Here is a 16,736-nt window from a genome sequence, read left to right as displayed (position 1 = left end):
AGACTGGCCCTGAACTTCTGGGCTCAGGTGATCCTTCTGCCTCAGTATCTCAGGAAACTGAGATTACAGACATGTATGACCATGCCTAGCTAGTTAACCAAGTTTTCTAAAATAAGATAATTTATGCCTGGTGCAGTGGTGCATGTTTGCAATCCTAGTGACTCTGGAGACTGAGGCAGGAGGAACACAACTTCAAGACCAGCATAGGCCCCAGCAGCTTTGTTTTTCTTAATAGCACTTGACATTTTACCATATATCAATTATTCACTGTATGTCTCCTTCACAGGAATAAAGTCCACATGGCAAGGACCTTGTCTTATTCACTACTGAGTCCTCAACATCTAAAATAGAGTCTATCCTAGCCCTATGGCTCAAGCCTGTAATTCTAGCACCTCAGGGAGCCTGAGGCAGGAGGATATTGAGTTCAAAGCCAGATTCAGCAACTCAGCAAGGCCCTAAGCAACTTAGTAAGATCCTATCTCTAAATAATAAATATAAAAAAAGGCTGGGGATCTCACTTCAGTAAGAGTGGCAGCCATTATGAAGACAAACAACAACAAGTACTGGCGAGGATGCGAGAAAAAGGTACACTCATACACTGCTGGTGGGACTGCAAATTGGTACAGCCAATTTGGAAAGCAGTATAGAGATTCCTTGGAAAACTGGGAATGGAACCACCATTTGACCCAGCTATTCCTCTTCTTAGACTATACCCAAAGGACCTAAAAACAGCATATTACAGGGACATAGCCACATCAATGTTTATAGAAGCACAATTCACAATAGCTAAACTGTGGAGCCAATCTAGATGTCCTTCCATGGATGAATGGATCAAAAAAAAAATGTGGCATTTATATACAATGGAATATTACTCAGCAACAAAAAAGAATAAGATCACAGCATTTGCAGGGAAATGGATGGCATTAGAGAAGATTATGCTAAGTGAAGTTAGTCAATCCCCCCCCAAAAATGCCAAATATCTTCTCTGATATAAGGGGGGTGATTCAAAAAGGGGTTGGGAGGGAGAGCAAGGGAGGAAGATTACCTCTAGATAGGGAATATGGGTGGGAGGGAAAGGAAGGAAGAAGGGGAATCGCATGGATGGTGAAAGGAGACCCTCATCATTATACAAAATACATGTATGGAGATGTAAATTTGGTGTCAACATACCTTATATATAATCAGAGATATGGTAAATTATTGTATAATGGTATATTAAGAATTGTAATGCAAAAATAAATGAAGAAATAAAGAAAAAAAAGGCTGGGGATGTGGCTCAGTGATTAAGCCCCCCTGGGTTCAATTCCCAGTACTATAAATAAAAAACAAAAAGGGCTGGGGATGTGGCTTAGTGGTAAAGGACCCTTGAGTTCAATCCTCAGTACCAAAAAAACAAGAACAAAAACAATTTAGAACATTGTAGGAACTGTGGACATATTTTAGACAATATATGAATGAAATATAATCTTCAGTATAATACATAGTAAATACAGAAAATAGAATGAAATTTATTCTCTCATTAAAACAGTGAAAAATGACATATATATGTTGATAGAAAATGGAATGTAGGAACTTGGAGACAATAATCACCAGTATAATGTGGAAAACCAAAAATGGCTTATTTGATAGGGGACAGAATTGCTAACAATGTCTGCCCTTGCCATAGTATTACTGTTGCAAAATCGTTTGTTTGTACAATGAAATAATTGTTTTGGGGAGATGGGGGATGCTAGGCAAGTGCTTTAACCCTGAGTTACATTCCCAATAAGAATTATTTTTTTTAGTCAGAGTGAGCCAGGTGTGGTGACACAAACCTATAATCCCAATGACTTAGAAGGATGAGACACAAAGATCACAAGTTCAAGACCAGCCTTGGCAATTTAGTGTCTTTTTTTTTTTTTTTTAATGCTGGGGATTGAACCCAGGGATACTTTGCCACTGAGCCACATCCCCAGCCTTTTTAGTTTTTATTTTGAGACAGGGTCTCACTAAGTTGCTTTGGGGCTTGTTAAAGTGCTGAATCTGGCCTCACACATTCAATCCTTCTGTCTCAGCCTCCTGAACTTCTGGGATTACAGTCATAGGCCACCATGCCTCATGAGAAATCATAAAAAATAAGAAGGACTGGGGATATAACTCAGTGGTAGAGTACTACTGGGCTCAATCCCCAATGCCACAAAAAGTGGATTAAAAATCACTGTGAAGGTACAGATAGGATATTATGTTTGCAAAACTTATTTCTGAAAAATGGGACTCTGTATTTCAAGATGGGAAAGGTCAGTCCTTAGTACTTTTGGAGAGAGAAAAATAAGAGAAGTAGGATAGTTTGCTTATTGTCTGAACAGTAAATAACAACACATTAGAATTGGGGAATGTGGAGAGAGGAAATGTAAAATAGCCTCTCTGATCTGTGCCCACAGGCTCTGTTCTGAATTTTATAATGGAACACTAACCACAAGGCAAAACAGAGAGCTGCACGGTCTGTACATGTTGCAAAGGTGCCCAACTCTGGAAACAAGTGGCTGTTGAAATTCAGATGTTACTCTGTAAGCTATTGAAATTGTCATAGTATGGTATTTGCCCATATGGTGTGCCTTGTTCTAATTTTCACAAAGGCATCACAGAATATGGCTGAGGCCCTATCATGGGTAGTGAAGTGGGTCATTGATTTAGTGTGTTGGAGTCTAATGTAGGTGAAATAACCTCTTAGTTGCAACATTTAAATCTCTACTCCAGCAATATTAGGGTCAGGTTCAACATGTAGCCTTCATAGAACAATACGAAAACAGTGATTGATGTTTATCACACAATGTCCATTACCTGGAATTGCACATATTATTGAAAAACAGAAGTTTATGTACTGGATGTAAATATAGAACGATAGATGACCTTATCTTCCTCTAATCCTACTGCCATAATTTAATGAAGAAATGGGGCTGGATTGTAGTGGTGGTAAGTGTTGCAAATGGGGAGAACAGAAAGGAAAGTGTTGGAGTCACAACTCTTGGAATTATCAGTAGGAAAAACACTATGTTGTGCTTGCTTCAGCAGCACATATACTAAAATTGGAATGATACAGAGAAGATTAGCATGGCCTCTGTACAAAGATGACATGCAAATTTGGATAGTGTTGCATATTTTTAGAACTTGTGAGATACACACACATATGCACACAAATAATGGCATTCTGCTCAGCCATTAAAAAGAATGAAATTATGAGAATATCTTGCTAAGTGAAATTAGCCAAACTCAGAAACCAGAAGGTCCGATGGTTTCTCTCATAATTAGAAACTAGAGTAAAATAAAGGAAAGGGGGAGGGAAGGATAAGATTACATAAAGAACCCATCAAGGCTGGGGATGTGGCTCAAGCAGTAGCACGCTCGCCTGGCATGCTTGCAGCCCGGGTTCGATCCTCAGCACCACATACCAACAAAGATGTTGTGTCCGCCGAGAACTAAACAATAAAACATTAAAAATCTCTCTCTCTCTCTCCCTCTCTCCCTCTCCTCTCTCACTCTCTTTAAAAAAAAAAAGAACCCATCAAATACAAATTAATAGTTATGCAAAAGGAAGTCTAATAGACTAGAAGACGGAGAAGGGGAGAAGGTAGGGAGCATGGGAGGGAAAAGGGGGATCATACATCTATTTCCATGCATGTATTATAATGGGTTCACTTGATGTTTTGACTATATTCCTTGTGGCTTTGAAACTTACATGTTTTTTTTTCTTTTTCCCAACCTTCTTCTCCTTGATCTTCTTTTCCCTAACCTTGTCCTTCCTGATCTTCTTATCCCTAACCTTCTCTTCCCTGATCTTCTTTTCCCTAAACTTCTCCTCCCTGATCTTCATTTCCCTAAACTTCTCCTCCCTGATCTTCTTTTCCCTAAACTTCTCCTCCCTGATCTTCTTTTCGCTGATCTCCTTCCTAATATCTCCTCCCTAATCTCACTTTCTCTAAATCACCTCTTTTAAAAAAATCCCCTGTTCCACATGATGGGCAGAATCACAGCCTTTGGGATGGGAGTCTCCGTGTTTCTCCTTTGCTAGCAAAGCAATGAACTTTGTTTTTTTTTTTTTTTTTTTCTCAAACCAGTGTCCTCATTATTGGATTGGCATCTGGACAAGGATGAGCTTTTGGCAACAGTAGGAGTCTCAGGATGAAACTAACTACTATGTATAACCATAAGCTCTAATAATAAAATAAAACAAAATAAAAACACTATGTTGAAATGAAGTACCCAATCATTTTCTCCCTATCCCTCTGATTGATTCAGAAAAAAAAATAAAAATAAAATAAGCACTTTGTACCCCTCACCACCTTCTTCACCAATCACATCAACACCTCAATGTTTCGCAAACATACTATGTACATTCTCTTACAGTTCCTCTCCTTGGTTCATGAATGGAAAGTCTTTCATTTTTTTTTTCCTTTTTTAAAATGGTACTGGGGATTGAACTTGAGGCGGGGGTAGTGGGGAAGTTTACCACTAAGCTACATCTACATTCCCAACCCTTTTCATTTTATTTTTTTTGTAGTGTGGTGCTGGGGATTGAACTCAGGGCCTTGGACATGTTAGGCAAGTGCTGTATGACTGAGCCACATCCCCAGCCCCTCTTTCACTCTTTTCTGTTAGCAAATTTTCTTCATTTTTCAAAACTCAGCTCTATGAGCAGTTCTCTGAGAAGCCCACCCTAATACTCTTAGCCAGTCTAGTCCCTTTTACTACAATATTCTATTACCATCTTGTATTAACTGTGAACCTACCTACTGACATTATTAGTTTGTTAGTTCTACCAGCTAGCCCTTCCCCCTGAATCTAAGCCTACTCTGTGACTGCTTCCACTAATAAAATATGGCAGGAATGACACTATGCCCATTACAAAGCTACACCTTAAAAAATTGGAAGCTTTGACTTCCTATGCTTGGAACACTGCCTCATGGAGTCCCCAGGTGTCATGTAAGATATATGACACCCCTCTGGAGAGACCTCATGGAGTCTTCAATACTATATGCAGTGAAAAAGGTTCTGAGCCTAGCCTTCCAGTTTTTCTTAACAATGTGTCAGTCACATGAATAAAGCTGTCTTGGATCCTCCAGACCTGACTGCCTGCCAGCTGAATATCATCAACTGATCTTGCTTGGTTGACCCCCTAATTAGCATCAAAGTTTTACCCTGAATATTGGCTCACAAAATTGAGAGAAATAATGAATTTTTTGAGCAACTAAATTTTGGATAGATAGTTTGCTACATCATTAACCGATAAACATAACAGAATTTTATACCTGCAAATAGGGTGTTTCTATAGCAAAAACAAACAAAACAAAAACAAAACCCCAAAACATGTACCAGTTACTTTGGGACTGGCCAATGGGTCTCTACCTTCAAGATCTTGAGGAGCCTTTTAGTGAAAGCTGGAAAACCCTGGAAGAGATCGTTAATCTCTTGTGTTTGCCACCAAGGAATTGTTATGGGAAGCTGGAGACAAGTTTGACAACACTGTTGATTTTGGTAACATGCAATGTAGAAAGATACTTAATGACCATGTGCATATGGTTGGGGAGTTTCCACATAGAAAGTGCAGAGTATCAACTGACTATTTCTAGTTGTCTATCCAAAAATATGATAGAAGGACTCAAGGTAGTATTTCTAGTCTCTGTAAGATCTCAAAGGAAGAAATGGTAAATATCAAATCCATAGAGTTGCCAGTAAAATGAGATCACAGGGTAAAGATAAGTCAAGGGTGTGACTGCAAAACCTTTTAAAATCTCAGAAATTTTCAGATGCTTTCAAATTCATTTCTAAAGGAAAAATTCTAAGGATCTTAATTATATGCCTTACAGTCTCTCCCTGATCAACAACAGGGTTTTTTAGCCTTATGGATGTGGTTTTACATCAGCTGCGTATGGGGCCCATCTACAAGGTTATCTGAAAAGGTGTGTTTTTTTTTTTTTCCCCTAATGGAGTGGAGTATAATTTGAGACATAGAAAACTCTCTAAATTTTATTTTATTTTGCTTTTTATTTTACCCTCCAAAATTTAAAAAGTTACATTAGCTCAGCTAATTCACAGACAGTACAATTCAATAAAAGGTCTCTGGATCTCTACCTACTAAGGGCAGAAAGCAGACTGAGGAAAGTAGTAAGCTATAAGCCAAGAACAGTGGTAAACATCGGTAGTCCAGGCACTGGGTGGGGTAGGAGGATTGCTTGAGCCCAGGAGTTGGAGACTAGCCTTGGCAACATAAAAAGCTCTTGTCTTGGAAGGAAGGGAAGAGGAGAAAGGACAGGAAAGGGAAGGGAAGGGAAGGGAAGGGAAGGAGAGATTGATTTTGGGATAGGGATGTGGTTCAGTGGTACAGCACTTGCATAACATGTATTAAGGTCCTGGGTTCAATCCTCAACACTGCATTAAAAAAATACTCAGTTTCAAAAATGGGCTGTTTCTTATGGAAAAGAAATGATGACAGAGGGCAGAGAATCATTTCTAGGTAGCAGAACCAAGGCTTAACTAAGAAACTTGCAAATAGCTAGGTTTCATTTTTTTTCTTTTTTTTTTTTTTTTTTGGTATCTGGGTTTGAACCCAGTGTCACTTTACTGCAGAACCATATCTCCAACTCTTTTTATTTTGATATAGGGTCTTGCTAAGTAGCCAAGGCTAGCATGGAACTTGCAATACCCCTTGCTGAGGGCCATTACCAAGTAGGAATGACGCATCGAAATTTCCTTGCCAAGCATACCCCATGCTGCTTAGAGGACATTCGATGGGACATTGCATGCATGCTTTAATAAGGTGACCTTGCTCAAGGACCAAGGCGGATCCAGGTTTAGAGCTGATCAGGTTTGAGGAAGTAACGGGCTCCTTGAGTTTAAGGCGTTGCCAGTTTAAGATAATGGGTTTTAGGGAAGTTGGAAGTTGAAGATTATTGCTGGGATTAGGGTGTTCCTGCTGCTTGTTCCTGTTGAGTTCTCGTGAGATTAAAATGGGATTTGGAGATAGCCTCGTGGAGTAGGTGAATTGTGCGGGAGACTGCAGAACGCGATTGTCCCTGGACCTGTGTGGAGGCGGTGTGAGAGCGGGAATAAAGAATTGCTGTTTGAACCTACAAAGCTGTGTGGTGGCTCGTGATTCTGGTGCCAAGCCAAGACATTGGCCTTGGCACCCCCTGCCTCAGCTTCCCTATAGCTGGGATTACAGGCATGTGCCACTATGCTTGGCCCCACAATCCTCTCAAAAAAGAATGTCTGTTGCAGTTTTCTTATACCTATCTCACCATTTGTAGTTGTGTGTGTAAAGAGGGGCAACTTACTTTTTTTTAGTTTACAGGTGTTTAGGCTGAAAGGATACTCAAAAACTAAACTCTGTGAGCTGTGTCTGAAGCCCACAACCACACCTAGCATTTGAAGAGATCACAGACCTTGATCCTCAGTCTGATGTAGTGAGCTGAGTTTTGCTGAGTCCTTTGAAGATGTGAGCATACTTTGCATGGTGAGAAGAATGTAAATAATTTGTGACCAGAAAGTAGATTGTGACAGATTAAAGATGGCTGTAAATGCTTTGATAATCCTGGCAGGGTCTTCTGTTTCTCTCTCTCTCTCTCTCTCTCTCTCTCTCTCTCTCTCTCTCTCTCTCTCTTTGCTTTATTCCCCCAACATTTTTTTTTTTGGTGCATTATAGTACTACATACTGATGGGATTTGTTGTTAGATATCCATACATGCACACAATACTCAATATAACAATATAATTCAACCAATATCACCCCTTCTTTTATTGACAGGTTTATTTAGGAAAGTAGTTACACATTCAAGGGAGTAGTTACACATTCAAGTGAGAAATACATTCAAAAGAGAAATGTCGGGCTGGAGACATAGCTCAATTGGTAGAGTGCCTGCCTCATGTGCACAAGGCCCTAGATTCAAGCCCCAGCACCTTGAAAAAAGAAAGAGAGAGAGAGAGAAATGCCTTTGAGAATATGCTGAGCCTGGCCTCTAATTTACATTAATCCTACCTCACTCTCCCGAATTGCTTGGATTACAGATGTGTGCCACCACACCCAGTTATTTTAGTGAGTTTTGGAGAATGAACAAAAGGTGAGTAAGTAAAAGTAAGGGGAAGAACACTTCAGAAAGAATAAATAGTATGTGTAAAGGCTCAAAAGCCTGGAAATTTTAGAAAATCTCATTTCAGAATTATTGAAGTAACAAGTGTAAAAGAAAATTTGGCAGATGAAGCTGAAAAGGTAGACAAAGGCAAGCCTCAGGAAAGTTATGTATGACGGGCTGGGGATGTGGCTCAAGCGGTAGCACGCTCGCCTGGCATGAGTGTGGCCCGGGTTCGATTCTCAGCACCACATACAAACAAAGATGTTGTGTCCGCCAATAATTAAAAAATAAATTTAAAATTCTCTCTCTGCCTCTCTCACTCTCTCTTTAAAAAAAAAATATGTATGACTGCCCAAGTGTCTATCCATAGACTATGAAAGATACTGAGTGTAAAATTATCAAGTATCTTCTTTTTTTAAAAACTATTTTTAAGTTGTTGATGTACCTTTATAATATATTTATTTATATGTGGTGCTGAGGATTGAACCCAGTGCCTCAAACATGCTAGGCAAGTGCTCTACACTGAGCCACAACCCCAACCCCTATCTAGTATCTTTAATCAGATAAATTATATTATTTCTCTTTTTGTATACATGGAAAATGAGGCTCCACACAGGTTTTGCCACCTGTTCAAGAACACATCATTAGTAGGTGACTAATAAAGGATTTGAATCCATGTCCAATAACTATGAAACTATATTTTAAAAGACTTCAAGGGCAAACATGACTTCATTTTTTCTTTCCACACTTGTTATTGGTGCATTATAATTGTATACAATGATGGGATTTGTTATTACATATTTGTACATGCACAAAATTTAATAATATATTTTGGCCAATATCACTCCCCAGCACTTATCTCCTCCCTACCCTCCTCCCACCCCTTGGTCCCTTTCCTCTCCTAACTTCCCTTTGATTTTCATGAGATCCCTGATGACTTCATTTTTTAAAACTAATTTTTGAACACATTCTATCTGCCAGAAATTATGTAAAGTGAAGAGATGTGAAAGTGAATGTCATAAGCAATATAACATATGAATGTGTTGTGCTAAAAATGATTAATTTTCCCTGAGGAAATGAGAAAAAAAGCTTCTCAGAAAACAGATATTTTACCTATTTCTTCATCATTTATCTTTTATTATTTAAAACTAGAGCTAACACTCCTTGAACTCGAATCTCATCTAAAGATGCCTGACCTTGTACTAAGTGTTTTACATGTATTATTTTGTCTCACCAACCCTATGAAGTAGCCACTATTGTTTTCTACATGTTACAGATGAGGAAACTAAAGCAAAGAGTTTAGGTAACTTGTTCAAGTTTGCACATTTAGTAAACCTGGATTGGAAGCAGTTGGACCAGATGTTATGCTTTTAACAATAATAGGGATATTTAAGTTGTTTTTTTAAAGAAGATTTGTGGGCCAAAAGGCATTTAAGAGAGAACACACACATACACACACACACAGAAACACATGCAAGGTGGGCATAGTGGTGCAGCCTATAATACCAGCTACTGGGTAGGCTGAGGCAGGAGGATTACAAGTTCAAGGCCAGCCTGGGGGATTTATCGAGAATTTGTCTTGAAATAAAAAAAAAAATGACTAAATAAAAAGGGTTGGGGATGTAGTTCAATGGGTTCAGTCCCCGCTAATGAAAAATAAAAAAATAATAAAGAATGAAAAAATTCTGCCCATGTCCGGCACAGGGGTTGGAATCGGGATAACTCTGTGTGGTGTGGGCTGTTGGGGAAAAGACCACTTGGAAGTAATTTTTTCACAAAGCAGGGGTAAGATGGCTCTGCAACCTTAAAGGACTTGCTCTCACGTTGGAAGGCAGGAGAGTGAGAGAGCACCATGCACCAGAATCTCTTTATTTATAAGGAAAAGAATAAAGGATTTTCTTTTCTTTCTTTCTTTTTTTTTTTTAAGAGAGAGAGAATTTTTTTAATATTTATTTTTTAGTTTTCAGCAGACACAACATCTTTGTTTGTATGTGGTGCTGAGGATTGAACCTGGGCTGCACGCATGCCAGGCTAGCGTGCTACTGCTTGAGCCACATCTCCAGCCCAAGAACAAAGGATTTTTGATAAAATGTTCTTCACCAAGTAAGGCTAGGGGGACTGATCAAGTCCCAATGGATGACGCCCAGGTCCAGAGCCAGGAGGAAGCAAAACTTCTTTGCCGATTGAAGGTGGAAGTCACCTGCATGGGCAGCCTGAAGCTGCAATGCTAGACTAATACCTTCTTGGCTCAAGACTGAGAGAGAATGCTTAATCATAGCTCTGGCCACCCACAAAGAAAAAAAAAAAAAAAGAAAGAAAGAAAGAAGAAAAAGAAAAAAGAAAAGAAAGAAAAACATGCAAATGTTTGATGACTTTAAAAAATTCACTGTGCTCTAAGAATAAATTTTAAAAGTACCTAAAATTTAGAAAATTTCTCTAGTGTGTGTGTATGTATGCGTGTTGGGATATGAGGAAATGGGATGAGAGAAGAATGATAGGTGGAGTGTGCTAGAAGAGTACTTTCTTTGGGGCCAGGTAATGGAGGACAAGAGAGTTTTGACTTGATCCATTGGGCTGTGTGGAGCCATGATTTTTTCCTCCCTTTTTCTCTTACTTTGTATTTGTTTTTATATTTTGTTTGTTTGCAATGCTGGGGATCTAACCAAGTGTCTTCCACATGCTAGGTAAGTCCTTTACCACTGAGCTACATCCCAGTTCCTCTTGGCGGTTTTTTTTTTTTTTTTGGATCGGGGAGTGACAAGAGTAGATCTATGTTGGAAAGAACAGTCTGGTGGCAAGGGGAAAAGGATTGAGTAGAAGAGACTGGAAGCAGAGAAAAAGGGTTGTTACGACTCAGTTGCAATGGATATGGAGACCCAAACTAGGAATGATGGCAGTGGGGATAAAGGAAATGGAACCAAGGAATACAAAAACTAGTGATTGTAAGGTCAGGCACGGTGATCAAAAGGAGACAGATTAAAAGCAGCTGAACAAGGCTTTATTGAGATTTGCTCCCTGGAACGAGTCTGGGAGAATAGCGCCCAGGTTTAGCTAGATTGGAATTTTATTGGGTTTAGGAGAGGAAAGGAGGGCTTGGGACAGGAAAGGGAGGGTTTTAGAGTTCCCTGGTCCTCCTGGGGTTGGTTGGGGGATCTTGCTGAGATCCATGTCCTTCCAGGATTAGTCAGGAGATCCTCTGATTGACAGGTAGTTATGAGGCACCATCACTGCTTGTCTGTTGGCACCTGATTGGTTGTTCTTTTGTGCACCAGTTGCCTGGTGTTTTGTTCCCTTAGCCACCTCAAACCAACCTAACAGTGATTATTTCCACAGATAATACCTTTTCTTTCTCTCTCTCTTTCTGTACTGGGGATTAAACTTAGGGGCACTCAACCACTGAGCCACATCCCCAACCCTAGTTTGTATTTTATTTACAGATAGGGTCCCACTGAATTGTTTAGCACCTCCATTTGCTGAAGCTGGCTTTGAACTCACAACCTCCTGCCTTAGACTCCCTAGCTACTGGGATTGCAGGTGTATGCTACCACACCCAGCCAGGACATGCTATTTTGAAAGATGATTAAGTATTGCCTGGTTTTGCTTGGAACGGCTTGATAAAGGCTCATTTTCATAATTTGGAAAGTTAGGAACTCTGCCTACAACTCAGCATCCTCCTTACAGAGCAAATCAGAAACACTGAGGCCAGTAGAGGATACACATATCAAAAGAATTTGAGCCAGGTATGGTAGCACCCATTTGTAATCCCAACTATTCAGGAGGCTGAGGCAACTTAGCAAGGTCTTGTCTCAAGATAAAAATAAAAAGGCCTGGGATGTGTCTCCAAAGTAAAGCACTTGCCTAGAATGTTCAAGGTCCTGGGTTTGATCCTTAGCACCACAAAAACTAAAACAAAAAAATGTACTTTGGTAGTCTCCTCTATTATCCATCATTTGCTTTCTGTGGTTTCAGTTTTTTTAAGCTCAACCTCAGATGGAAAATATTAAATGAAAAATTGAAGAAATGAAAAATTCATAAATAATTATGAATTATGAAATAAAATTATTTTATTTTCTGGTACTGGGGATTTAACTCAGGGATGTTTTACCATTGAGCTACCTACATCCCCAGCCCTTTTTATTTTGAGACAGGGTCTCACTAAATTGTTTAGAGTCTTGCTAAATTGCTGAGGCTGGCTTTGAACTTGCTAGGCTTCTGTCTCAGCCTCCCAACTTGCTCACAGGCATGCACCATGTACTGCTGAGTAGCATGAAGAAATGTTTTAGTGTCCTGCCTGGGACATGAATCATCCCTTTGTCCAACATACCCATGCTGGATACACTAATTACCCATAAGTCATTTAATAGCCATCTAGGTATGGATTAGTCAGGGTTCTCTAGAGGAACAGAATCAACAGGATGTATAATTATAAAAGGGGGACTTATTTGGCTGGCTTAAGCAACCTGAAGCTGGATAATCCACAAAGGCTGTCTGCAGGCTGGAGAGCTGGAAGAACCAGTAGCTGCACAGTCCAAGAGGCTAAAGCCCCAGAACAAGAGGGATCAACAGTGCTACCCTAGTTTGAGATGGAAGGCTTCTGGAGAATCGTTTTGGAAGAGTGAAGAAGTGAGAGTCCAACATCCTCAGATGATCACAGCAGCAATCAAGAACCCATTCAAGAAGAATTAAGGGCTGGGGATGTGGCTCAAGCCGTAGCGCACTTGCCTGGCATGCTTGCTGCCCAGGTTCTATCCTCAGCACCACATACAAAGATGTTGTGTCCGCCGAAAACTAAAAAATAAATATTAAAAAATTCTCTCTCTCAAGAAAAAGAAAAAAATTGAGCTTGCAACTGCTGCTGCTTTCTGTTCTTCCAACTTTTATTCCATCCAAGTCATCATTCTATTGGATGGTGCTGCCCACAATTAGGGAGGGTCTCCATTTCAGTTGGCTATTCCACATGCCAATCATTCCTAGACATGCCCTCATTAATACACTCATAAGCCTCCTAATCATCTGCATCTCAACCAATCAAGTTGACAATTCAAATTAACCATTAGAGGGTTATTAGATTGACTGTCACAATATTGCAGTGCTTAAAAGAGTACTGATGCTTTTGCAATTCAGATACACCAAAATAGAAGCCTTAAAGTGCTTTCTTAAGTGAAAAGGTAAAAGTTCTCAACATAATCAGGAAAGAAAAAAGTCGTATGAAGTTGTTAGGATCTATAGTGTAATAAGATTTTTTTTTAGAGCATTATAATTATACATGGTGGTTGGGTTCATTCTGATGAAATCCTACATGTAAGAAATTTTATTACAGTCCCTAGTCCCCCTACTTTTCCTTCCCTTCTCCCTCCCCTATTCTCCCTTCTCTTTGGATCTTCCTTTTATTCCTTTATTTATTTTTTTATCATCATCATCATCATCATCATCATTATTTTTGGTACTGGGGGTGGAACCCAGAAGGGCTTTAACACTGAGCTACATCCCCAGCCCATTTTATTTTTATTTTGAGACAGGTCTCACTAAGTTGCTGAGGTTGGCCTCAAACTTGTGAGCCTCCTACCTCAGACTCCTGAGTCACTGTGGTTACAGGAATGTGTCACTGTGCCCAGCTATTTATTTATTTATTTTTATGTTGAAGAAATAGTATATTTAGAATTAGCCAGCTGGATATTTATTTATTTTCAATTGGTACCTTCTACATATACATAAAGGTGAAATTCCCTTTGGCACATTTATATATACATATAACATGATTTTGTTAAATTAATTCCATATTTACTCCCCTTTCCCTTCCTTCCTCCCTCTAATTCTCCTTCTTCTACTCCACTGATCTTCCCTATATATTTATAATATCAGATACTCCCACCTCCACTGCCTTCTTTCCCTTGTTTTGCTCTAGTTTTCACATATAATAGAAAATATTCAACCCTTGATTTTCTCAGTCTGGCTTATTTCACTCAGCATAGTATTCTCCAGTTCCATTCATTTACTGGTAATGGCCATTATTTCATTCTTCTTTATGGCTGAGTAAAACTCCATTATAGGTATATACCATATTTTTTGATCCATTCATCTATTGACATCTGATTCCATAATTTGGCTATTGTGAATTGTGCTACTATAAACATTGAAGTAGCTGTATTGCTATAGTATGCTGATTTTAGTTCTTTGGGATAAATACCGAGGAGTGAGATAGCTGGGTCATATGATGGTTCCATTCCTAGGTTTTTTAGGAACTCCCTATTACTTTTCAGAGTGGTTGTACTGTTGTATTGCTGTCCCACCAATGTATGAGTACACCTTTCCCCCACATCCTTGCCAGCATTTATTATTATTTGTATTCTTGATAGTTGCCATTCTGACTGGAATGAGATTAAATCTTACTCCAGTTTTGATTTCTATTTCCTTGATATCTATAGATGGTGAATATTTTTTTTTATATATTTGTTGGCCATTTGTATTTCTTCTTTTGGGAAATTTCTGTTTAGTTCTTTTACCAATTTATTTATTTATTTATTTATTTATTTTGCACTGAGTATTGGAGTTCTTTATATAATCTGGATATTAATCTCCTGTCAGAGGAATAGCTGGCAAGGGCTTTTATTCCCCATTCTGTAGGCTCTCAATTCATGCTCTTATTTGAGAGCTTTGTTGTACAGAAACTTTTAAATTGTATGGCAGCCCACTTATTGATTATTGGTTTTATTTCTTGAATGTTAGGGGTCTTGTTGAGAAAGTCAGCACCTGTACCAATGTCAGTGCACATGATGGAGTGTTGACCCCATGTTTTCTTCTATCAGTTGCAAGGTTTCTGGTCTAATTCCTGTCTTTGATTCATTTTGATTTGACTTTAGTGCAGGGTGAGAGATAGGGATCTAAATTTCATTTTTATACACAGGAATATCCAGTTTCCCAGCACCATTTGTTGAAAAGGCTGTCTTTTCTCCATTTTATATTTTGGTAACTTTTTCAAGATTGGATAACTGTAGGTATGTAGGTTTGTCTTTTTGTCTTCTATGACATTAATCTTCATGTCTATAATAAGTTTTTCTTTTTTTGGTACCAAGATTGAACCCAAGGGTGTTAAATCACTGAGCCACATCTCCAGCCCTTTTGTATTTTCTATTTTGAGACAGGGTCTTGCTAAGATCCTTGCTGAATTACTAAGGCTAAGGCTGGCCTTGAACTTGAGTTCCTCCTGCCTCAGCCTCCCAAGTTGCTGAGATTACAGGCATGCACCATAAAAAATTCTTTTGGGGTGGAGTACCAGGTATTAAAATCAGGGGCACTCAACCACTGAGCCACATCCCCAGCCCCATTTTGTGTTTTTTTTTTTTTTTTTTTAGAGACAAGGTCTCACTGAGTTGCTTAGCACCTTACTATTGCTGAGGCTGGCTTTGAACTCATGATTCTCCTGCTCAGTTTGCTGAGCCACTGGAATTACAGGCATGCACCATTGTGCCCAGCCTATAAAATATTTTGAGAGAGACTACATTCACACAACTTTTATTTCAGCATATTTTTATAATTATTTAATGTTATTATGTTGTTTATTTCTTACTGTGCCTGATTTATAAATAAAATTTTATCCAAGATGTGTATGAGTAGGAAAAATATCATATGTAGAACTAGGTATCAGATAGCCACTGAGGTCTTGGAACATATGTATCCCACCTGGATAAGGGGAGACTATTGTATATTTATTCTTTTTGGTTTGTCAATTTTAGACATTATTTTGGAATTCCATTATGAAAGATGAGGATTTAACTCTCTTTCATCACTCTAGGCCTCTATTTTCCCTTCCTCATATGGTTAAAATATAAATTTTTACTAAATCAAAATTTATTGAATTTAAATGTTGTTTACTGCTAAGCTAGGTGCACTGTATTTTCTTTCACACCTTTTTTTTTTTTTTTCTTACTGGAGATAATAACTTTGTTCTTTTCTTTCTTTTTTCGGTACTGGGGATTGAATCCACAGGTGCTTAACCACTTAGCCACATCCCAGCCTTTTTTATTTTTTATTTTGAGATAGGGTCTTGCTAAGTTGTTTAGGGACTGGGTAAATTACTGAGGTTGGCCTCCCACTTCCCAAGTCACTGGGATTACAGGAGTGCGCCACAACACCCCGCACTGATAACTTTTTTCATTTACTTAATTCTCTGTCACTATTTTCTACGTGATCAAATGTATTAGATAATTTCTGTTCCTAAAGTCCTCCATTCTACTGTTCCAAAGTATGCATGGGAAACAGCGGTCATTCTAAGATTCCCCTTTATCAACCTCCTGGGGATTCTCTGCTTCTTTTCTGTGTTGTATTTCCTGTTTTACACATTCCACGTCTTTTGCTTTTTTACTTTGCTGTCTCCTTTTAGTGACACATACTCTTGTATTATCTTTCCAATTAAGAGTAATGGAAAATAATTTTTTGGAAACTTTACAAGTCTGAGTATGCCTTCCTTTTTCTTTCATGCTTGATCAGTGTTCTCTGGATGTAGAATTCTAAGTTGGAAAAAAAATTTACACAGAATTTTTAAGGCCTTGATACTTTGTATTCCATTTTCTAGTGTTTGCTTTGAGACATTTAATGTCATGTCAGTTTTCTTTCTATCCCTTGTATGATACC

At 38.7% G+C, this 16,736-nt stretch overlaps 1 non-coding gene across 1 annotated transcript; it reads left to right on the top strand.

The window, feature by feature from the left end:
• The first annotated feature begins 3,035 nt into the window (after positions 1–3,035).
• LOC120891125 (U6 spliceosomal RNA) lies at positions 3,036–3,142 on the top strand. Its single transcript, XR_005735544.1, has one exon. It is a non-coding gene; the product is annotated as a U6 spliceosomal RNA (small nuclear RNA).
• Positions 3,143–16,736: the final 13,594 nt, after the last annotated feature.

Source organism: Ictidomys tridecemlineatus, chromosome 11, assembly GCF_052094955.1.
Source record: "Ictidomys tridecemlineatus isolate mIctTri1 chromosome 11, mIctTri1.hap1, whole genome shotgun sequence".
Taxonomy (NCBI): domain Eukaryota; kingdom Metazoa; phylum Chordata; class Mammalia; order Rodentia; family Sciuridae; genus Ictidomys; species Ictidomys tridecemlineatus.
This window is presented reverse-complemented; position numbering and strand designations above follow the sequence as displayed.